This window comes from Acinonyx jubatus, chromosome A1 (genome assembly GCF_027475565.1).
Source record: "Acinonyx jubatus isolate Ajub_Pintada_27869175 chromosome A1, VMU_Ajub_asm_v1.0, whole genome shotgun sequence".
Classification (NCBI taxonomy): domain Eukaryota; kingdom Metazoa; phylum Chordata; class Mammalia; order Carnivora; family Felidae; genus Acinonyx; species Acinonyx jubatus.
The window spans coordinates 40,764,273-40,771,881 of NC_069380.1; the positions used below are offsets into that span (position 1 = coordinate 40,764,273).

The 7,609-nt window shown below is 35.2% G+C and overlaps 1 long non-coding RNA gene across 1 annotated transcript; it reads right to left on the reverse strand.

Annotated features, from left to right (window-relative positions):
- Positions 1 to 4,381: 4,381 nt before the first annotated feature.
- LOC113600798 (uncharacterized) lies at positions 4,382 to 7,396 on the reverse strand. The gene is made up of 2 exons (XR_003421890.2): positions 5,920 to 7,396; positions 4,382 to 4,507 (listed from the first exon to the last, which is right to left on the reverse strand). It is a non-coding gene; the product is annotated as an uncharacterized LOC113600798 (long non-coding RNA).
- Between the last annotated feature and the right edge of the window lie 213 nt (positions 7,397 to 7,609).

Sequence of the window (7,609 nt, forward strand, 5' to 3'; positions counted from 1 at the left end):
TTTTTTTTTCTAGGATGAAGGACACAACACTACATTTAATTCTCATGCCTATTCAGGCAATCTTCTTTCCTTTGCAGAGGACTCCTTTGTTAGAGAGAGGGCTCAGGGTATATTTCACAATGATTACTCTTACCCTTCTGTTGGAAAACATGTACATGAGAACCAGGTTGGTTTCTTGAGTGTGTTACCTCCCACAAAGCAGTCCCAGGATTTTCTCACTCTTAAACTAATGTCAAGCACTCAGCCTCGTGCATTTATGGAAAATCAACGTTGAGCATTCTTACCAGTTCATGACTTCAGCAGCTTCTACTCCTGGTAGGCAGATCTTGACAGTGACTTCAAAGATTTGCCTGTCTCTCCAAATTTCAGGGTGTCAGTTTGCTCTGCAACCTCAATTTTCATATGGGTCAAGGAGAAAGTGATCGTTTTTCAATTTGTAAGAATAGAAGTGACAACATCCCAACTGTTTACATGATGTAGCTGATATCATGTCTTTGATTTTATGCAGTGTCAAGGCTAAATATGTTTTGCTGACTTTTATAGTTCTTAAAGATACATCCTAGAGGTGATGGTTGTAAGAAACACTTAAACTTTAGCTTCCTTCTTGTAGGAACATTTACTTCTTTTCTGCTGTTTAAAGTAGCATTAGTTTCTTAAAAGACTTCTGCTAAGGAGAGTCATTCTATTAGTAGCTATTAATGAAAAGTCATATCTAGATTGATGATATATGTATAAATAAGCAGAGAGAAGAATGCTCTAGTTTTTTGAAAAGAATAAGCAAAGAGTATGTTATTCCTGTATGGGGGGGGGATGGGGTACAGAAATGCTTTTTTCTCTTTTTACAACCATTCTTTCATTGAGAAGATGTTTATGAATCTGGAAGGACAAGGAAAAGAACTCTATTTTTGCTGAAAGTGCACAGACTTAAGAATTCTGCAGCTTAAATTTCCCAATTTTATGTGTGAGATGAAGGTTTCAGCTTTATCCTCTGTATACTGTGGATGATAGTTGTACCCCACAGCCTTCTTGTGATTAGATTACGAAATGGTCGTATAGCTCTAGAATCGGTACACATAGCTGGTACTCAATAATCATTAGTTTCTCCTCTTTTTTTTTTTTTAATTCAGTTGGCTACCCTTTCCATCCTATTTCACATCTTTCTGAAGGGACATGAGTTCTTACCGTCTCACTTGACCTTTAATTTGCCCTTGTGAAGAAGGCAAAGTTTGCCAATAGGGAAATGATACTATTTTGAGTTATTTATATAGTCTGACAACTATGCTACTGACTTAATATTCATTATCTTATTTACTCTCACAATATTCCATGTTTATCTTTTGCAGTTTTGGGTCCAAAGACCAAGAAATGTTAACTGTTTGTCTATGATCACATATCTAAAAAGTGGCTAAACCAGAATTGCAATCAAGTTCTATCAGAAAACAATAATTATGGTTTCATAAACAATCTAAAATTTCATAATAAATCTCTCATATATTAATGATGTCCATTTTCATGAAATGGACAAAGAAAGCCAGACTTGCCTGAAACATGAAGACAGAGAATTGTATTTTCTGAGCCCAGATAACAGGCAAATGCAAACTCAAGAAAAAATTTGAACAAAGTACATTTTGCCTAATGCAATTGTTGTGAACAAGTGAAGAAGAAAAAACTGAAACTTGAAAAAGAAGCTGATTGCATTTTTTTGTCAGTGACATCTTCATAAACAATTGAACAGAATTATTTTCAATGGCACCTGGGAAATAAATTTCTGAAGCAAAATTGTAGAGTCTCCATATAATGTGATCTTCCAAAATGTCTGACCTTCCCGAGCTAGCATCGAGACTAAGCTTAGTCAGCTTACAGGCTGCTGGTTCGGTAAGCCTTTTTAAACTAACAGAATAACTAAAATGATAGCTTAAAACTATCTAGATACGCAATGACTATGAGATTAGCAGTTTTCTTCTAACAGGTTAGTTATAGTTGGATTTGACGTTTAGCTAATACCTCTTCTTTCATCCAACTGTAATTAACACTTGATCTGTAGTCTTAATACATGTACCACAGATGCCACAAGGCCAGAGTGGAACTTTGTGGATTGATGGACGACCTGCCAATGGAACATCTTATTTTAATGACGATAGGCCTAAGTAAGCTTTCTTTTATCCTGTCTTACTGGACCTATTGGGATGTGTATTTTGCAACTTGGCTACATTGAAGTTCGAATTCTCCTACCCTGAGGTACTATATATTTTAGCCAGTTATTTAATCTCTTCAAGTTCCATGGATTTCTGAAAATTTGAGTAAGATAACATTTTCAGGTCTATTAGAATGTAATAAAACTTGATTTTCTCTTATATGAGAAGTTAAAAAAAATAATCTTGGGGCCTGTGCTTTTCATTAGATTGCAGAAATTTTCTCTTGAAAAACCCAAGTTTTGTGACAGAGATGAGATTAATGTCATAAGCACTAAAAGCACACAGACTCCAAAGTGTTTAAATCCGGGTCTGTCCCTTATAAACTCTATGTCAGTGGAAAGTTGTTCTAACCCCAGTGAACTTCAATTTCTTCACCTGTGAAATAGAGATAAAAGCATCTTTCTTATATGGTTATTGTGAGGAATGTTTTGGGCTTTTTTTTTAATGTGTGTAAATCATCTGTACTTATTAAACCATGACCAGTATTATTATTCAATTAAAACAAAACAGCTTTCTTCTATCCTTACTATTGCTAAGAGCACCAATGTAATTCTATTATTCTCTTATGATATAATGAGAAAGAATGCAGTATTCTGATTTCAAATATCTACAGAGGCAAGCAATATAAATCGGGTGAATCTGAAGTGCAAAATGATATAAACAGAGATGAAGAATGTGTAAACTGGAAAGTGTATGCCCATTGAGAATCTTTTTCAATTGAAAAAGTTTTAAATGCTACTTTGACCAAACAAATGAAATCTGTAGGATTAATCTTGCCCATTGTTCCCCTTGTAAGTGGCTTAACATGTTGCATAAGGGAGTTGGAGTGTAAAACAAATAACTTCGTCCTCTATAGCATTTTATTTTCCTTTTTGGCCCAGGGAAAATGCTTCCATGTGTTAGAACTTATATTGTATATTCTTCAAAGATGTGTGGCCCTAGAGGTTGTAAAATAATTTCAGAAATCACACATATAGTGATTCTAAATCCACATAATAACTTTTAGAATAACTGTTGTTGGTAGGTGACTTATACCATTTTTTTTTTCTGCAGTGGGAATTAAAAACAAAACAAACATATGAGAAATCCATATACTAGTAACTTCAAAGAATTATTTGTAAGGTTCTTTGAGGTCAACCCTAATTCAAGACCAAGGAAAAAGCGTGGAAAGCAGCAGAAAGACATGCCTGTCCTGTGATGAGGACACATCATGCTCCATATACTACTCAAATATCAAAAGTAGGTTATCTATTAAAATACAATTTTTGATGTTGCCTTTATTATAGGAAAATGAGTTTGTCCCTAGTGTTTTCTTAAACTGATCCATTTCTAATTTAATCAACTCCCAGGTAACTTTTCCTTCTACTGGATAAACCTGGAAGTTTTTTAATCTTCAATCAGTCTTTGTTTCATACAGTGGGTAAGTTGAGAGCTGTGGGGGGAGATCTCCCAACTCAAAAACTAGCCCCTCAGTGTGGCCCAGGAGCTCTTCCATAGTTTCTTTGCCATTGTATCCAAAACCCTTTTCAAAACCTCTCTGCTCTCATCAAATCTCCAAACCCATTGCTCTACTCTGACTTAAGATTTTCACCTTCTACTTCACAATGAAAAAAGAAGTACTAAGAATAGTCAATTCCATTCACCCTTAATTAGGAGAATTCATGGAGCTCCTTCTTCCCACCTGACGTACCCTCCAACTCACCTCACGACATAAACAACCCAACAAAAACAACTAACGATAAAGAAGGGCTCTGGTTTCTAAATAAACTGGTCATATTTGCAAATTGTGTAAGATGCCTCTTATTAGACATTACCCTTGTCCTATCTGTCCCTTGCATTTGACAAGTAATTCATTTTGTTTCTCTAATATCTTCTGTGCTTCTCTCAATCATGGTGCCTCATAAATGCTTGACTGAAATGATTACTATTCAAGTATAAACACCAGAAATACTTAGATACATTTTGAAGGATAAAAATTTATAAGAATCTTTAGTCATAATTCTCTGAAAATGACTTGAAAAAGAATATTCTGAAGTTTAAATCTAAACTGGGTAGCTTAGAATTAAAACATCGCATGTCCCCTTAGACATAAAGGAGATGCAATAGCTACTCAATTGTAGAAAAGACTGTACTAAAGATGAAAGAAAAATTGAATTAGGTTGTCTGTCTTTGTCCAGTTGAGTTACTTTTTTTTTTTTTTTTTTTACTTTACTTACTCTTTCTCAATTACATGGGGAGAATTACTTTTTATTCAATTACAGTAACAAAAACTCCACTTCCACAAATTCCTTCTGAATTCTGCCATTTTTGCTCTGGGTAACAATCAGAAAAACAAACAAACAAACAAACAAACAAACAAACAAAACACTAGGCAGTTTTCACAACAGGAACATTATTATTCAAGACTTACTTAAAGGGTGGCAAGGGGGTGAGAGAGGAACCAGAGGAAAGAAATAAGATAAGGAAAAATGGAAAAGGAAATTAAAAGGAAGTAGAGGAAATAAGGGAACATAGAAATGCTAGAATAATGGAAGTAGAGTCAGCCTAGAAGTTGGGGAAAGGAGAGATTTACACCTAAATTTATTTACAGACAGATCATGTGTCCTTGAGGAGTGGCAGCAGATGCCGTTTCCCTTTTTCATTCTAGAAGCCTCCACTCTGTTCCATTTAGTGTGGTCACTGACAAATTATATTTACTTACCAACTAAGTAATCCAGCAGCATACGTAGAGGTCTTCCCTCACTGAATTGCCTTAAGGTATGAATTAAAATGTAAACCTGTGAAGTATCAATAAAGCTGACATAAAACTTTTTGTTCCCAAAGATAGAAAGCAAAAAGAGCATGGCCTTAGGGTAATATACTATGCCTAAAGGCTAACCGCGTCTCCTGCCACACATTATATTGGAGTGTTATTACATTTTGTCTATTAAAGGCATAGTGCCCTTGGGATTTTACAGGGTTTTGAACATAAATCCTTCTGCAGCTCGAATTTAGTTGATGCAGAAGTATATACCATGGCTCTAATGTTCATGAGTGGGACAAAATACCAAATCATATCTTGAGATGCCTAATGTGAGTGTCAAATTACCAGCCTCCACCAAGCAAAAGGGAATGCTAATTAAAAGGGTAGGACATGTTCCAGTTGTTCTAATCAAAGAGAGCTTAATCCTTCCATAAGCTGGCTGGCTTTGTTGGAGGAAATTCTGAACAACCTTGTTACTTTTGATAACTGTAAGCCACTGACTCATGGCCCCTTGACAGCTAGCTGAGCATGTAATAACATTTCTCTGTATTTGGGGACTGGCTTAGCTGGCTTTATAATAGATTATTGTGGATGTTAAAGTGAAATGTTAGTCTTTCTTTAAAGCTCTGTATTCCCCAGTAATTAAGGTTATAAAAAGGGCACTGAGCACAATATAGTTTCAAGGTCGCCAAACACAGATATAACAGCCTTCAGTTTGTGTAAATAAGGTATTAACCATAGGTTTATTCTGCAATTGTGTCATGAAAAATAGGTTTTTCAAGAGCAGTTTGATGGGAAAGTATTTTGAGGTGCATTTAAAAATGCTTTTTTTCTCTTTTAGTTCGAAAGAAATTAATGAATAGAAGGGAAAGCAAGTGACATTACAGAAAGGCAAGAAACAGAAAAAGAAAAAAATATACATATATATATATATAATTTTGAAAGTTGAAAGCTATCAGTTAAAGAGAAAAAAACAGATACCTGAGCAGAGTTTCATCCCAAAGCATTTGAGGTTATGGATATAACAAGAACCTTGGAGAAATCACCACCTTTGGCATGAAATGTCTACAGAGACCACACAAACAAGGATTTCACTTTCACTTTCAAGGCAGTGACAGTTTTGGCTATTTGTGTTTCCAATTCATTGTAAATGGAAAAAGCTAAAGAAAAAGTTCACCCAAGAGAGCCATTTAACCACTTATTTCAAAGGAAGAAATTGATATAGTTTCACTTAACTTTACAGTTTTGATACTTACTCACCATTTGAATCAGATCCTTATGTTCATCATTAAAATAAAGAGAAACGTTACATCGTGTGTTTCATAGGAAATACTTCTTTGTGGTGTTCAATTGCCATATAATTTGAGATGAAAAAAAAAGAAAGACTTTCTATTTAAGTACTGTAAAGGTAAAACAACTTCCTATAGAGCAAAAAAGTCACACTAATGGTGTAGATTACTATTGCAGAAGGGTCCTCCAGTTGGGAAAGCATAATTTATAGTGTCAGTAAGGCAATCATATTTTCATTCTACCAGATAAGATCAGGGCAGGTACTCCCCAAGGAGCGAGCCTCTTTGCTTCAATTTTAAACTGATGAAAGGGAGGATGTGCAATGCTTTATAGTGCAGACAAAAATGTCACATCAGTAATTGCTATGCAGGTGCATAAGTACATGCCAAATAAAACCATAAATTATATTTCTCATGCATTAGGCGTTAATTGTGTCAGTAGTTAAAAGAACAATTACCACACAATATGTACCTTTTTAAAAGATAGAAATACTCAGGAAATCATTCGGATAACCTTTTGTGAAGAATTAAGACTTCCTTTGAAGGTATTTTACATTTTTGTGCCTATCTTCTAAGCAGAAATCTTTATTTTAATCAAATTCCTGCCATCAAATGCCATATATAATATGTCGAAGTCTTCCAAAATGTATCAAATAAAACTATAATTAGGGATATAATGAATTCATTTGAAGTTACATGGTAGAATAAAATGAAGCTTGCATAATTTTCAGGAAATTAAAGCCATCGTAGACATCACCAGCCCCTTTCTCTCTCCCCACACAAATTTACTCAGTTCCTCCTTTAGAAGAGACAAGAATTTCAATAGCTGTGTACCTCACACCTGTAAACCTGGTAACCTTGTTTGGGTTGCTCCTCCCATCTGCTCTTTCCTAGGCACAATTTCTCCCCCACATTCACCCAGTCTTTGCCAACCAGAGCCCTTTTCTGGTATTGTTCAAACACAGCTTAGGGAGAAGAAGTGTCTTGTTCCTCTCTGGCCATAAGGCAATGAGGATACAAGCACTGGGCTGGTAATGCTGAGGTTTAAGTATTGCTGAGAAATGAATGCACAGAGGAAAGCAAAGACAAGAGCAAACAATGGGAAACTGGTGGTATTAAAGTTTCCAACATCCTTAAGGGCATATCTACCACTGACTTTTCTGGAGTTGAGTTTGGTGCACTAATTACCAACTCCTTTTGGTCTATGATACTTTGGGTTTTTTATACCCATAAACAAAGGAAATGTGGGAAACACATCTGTGTTCCCATTGGACTTTGTTGTTGTTGTTAAGCTATTTTATATTAATTGCCTAAGATGCCTAGAACTTGCATTTGAATATGACTTAACCATTTCCCAGATAGATCTCAGTCAAGTGTCTAAA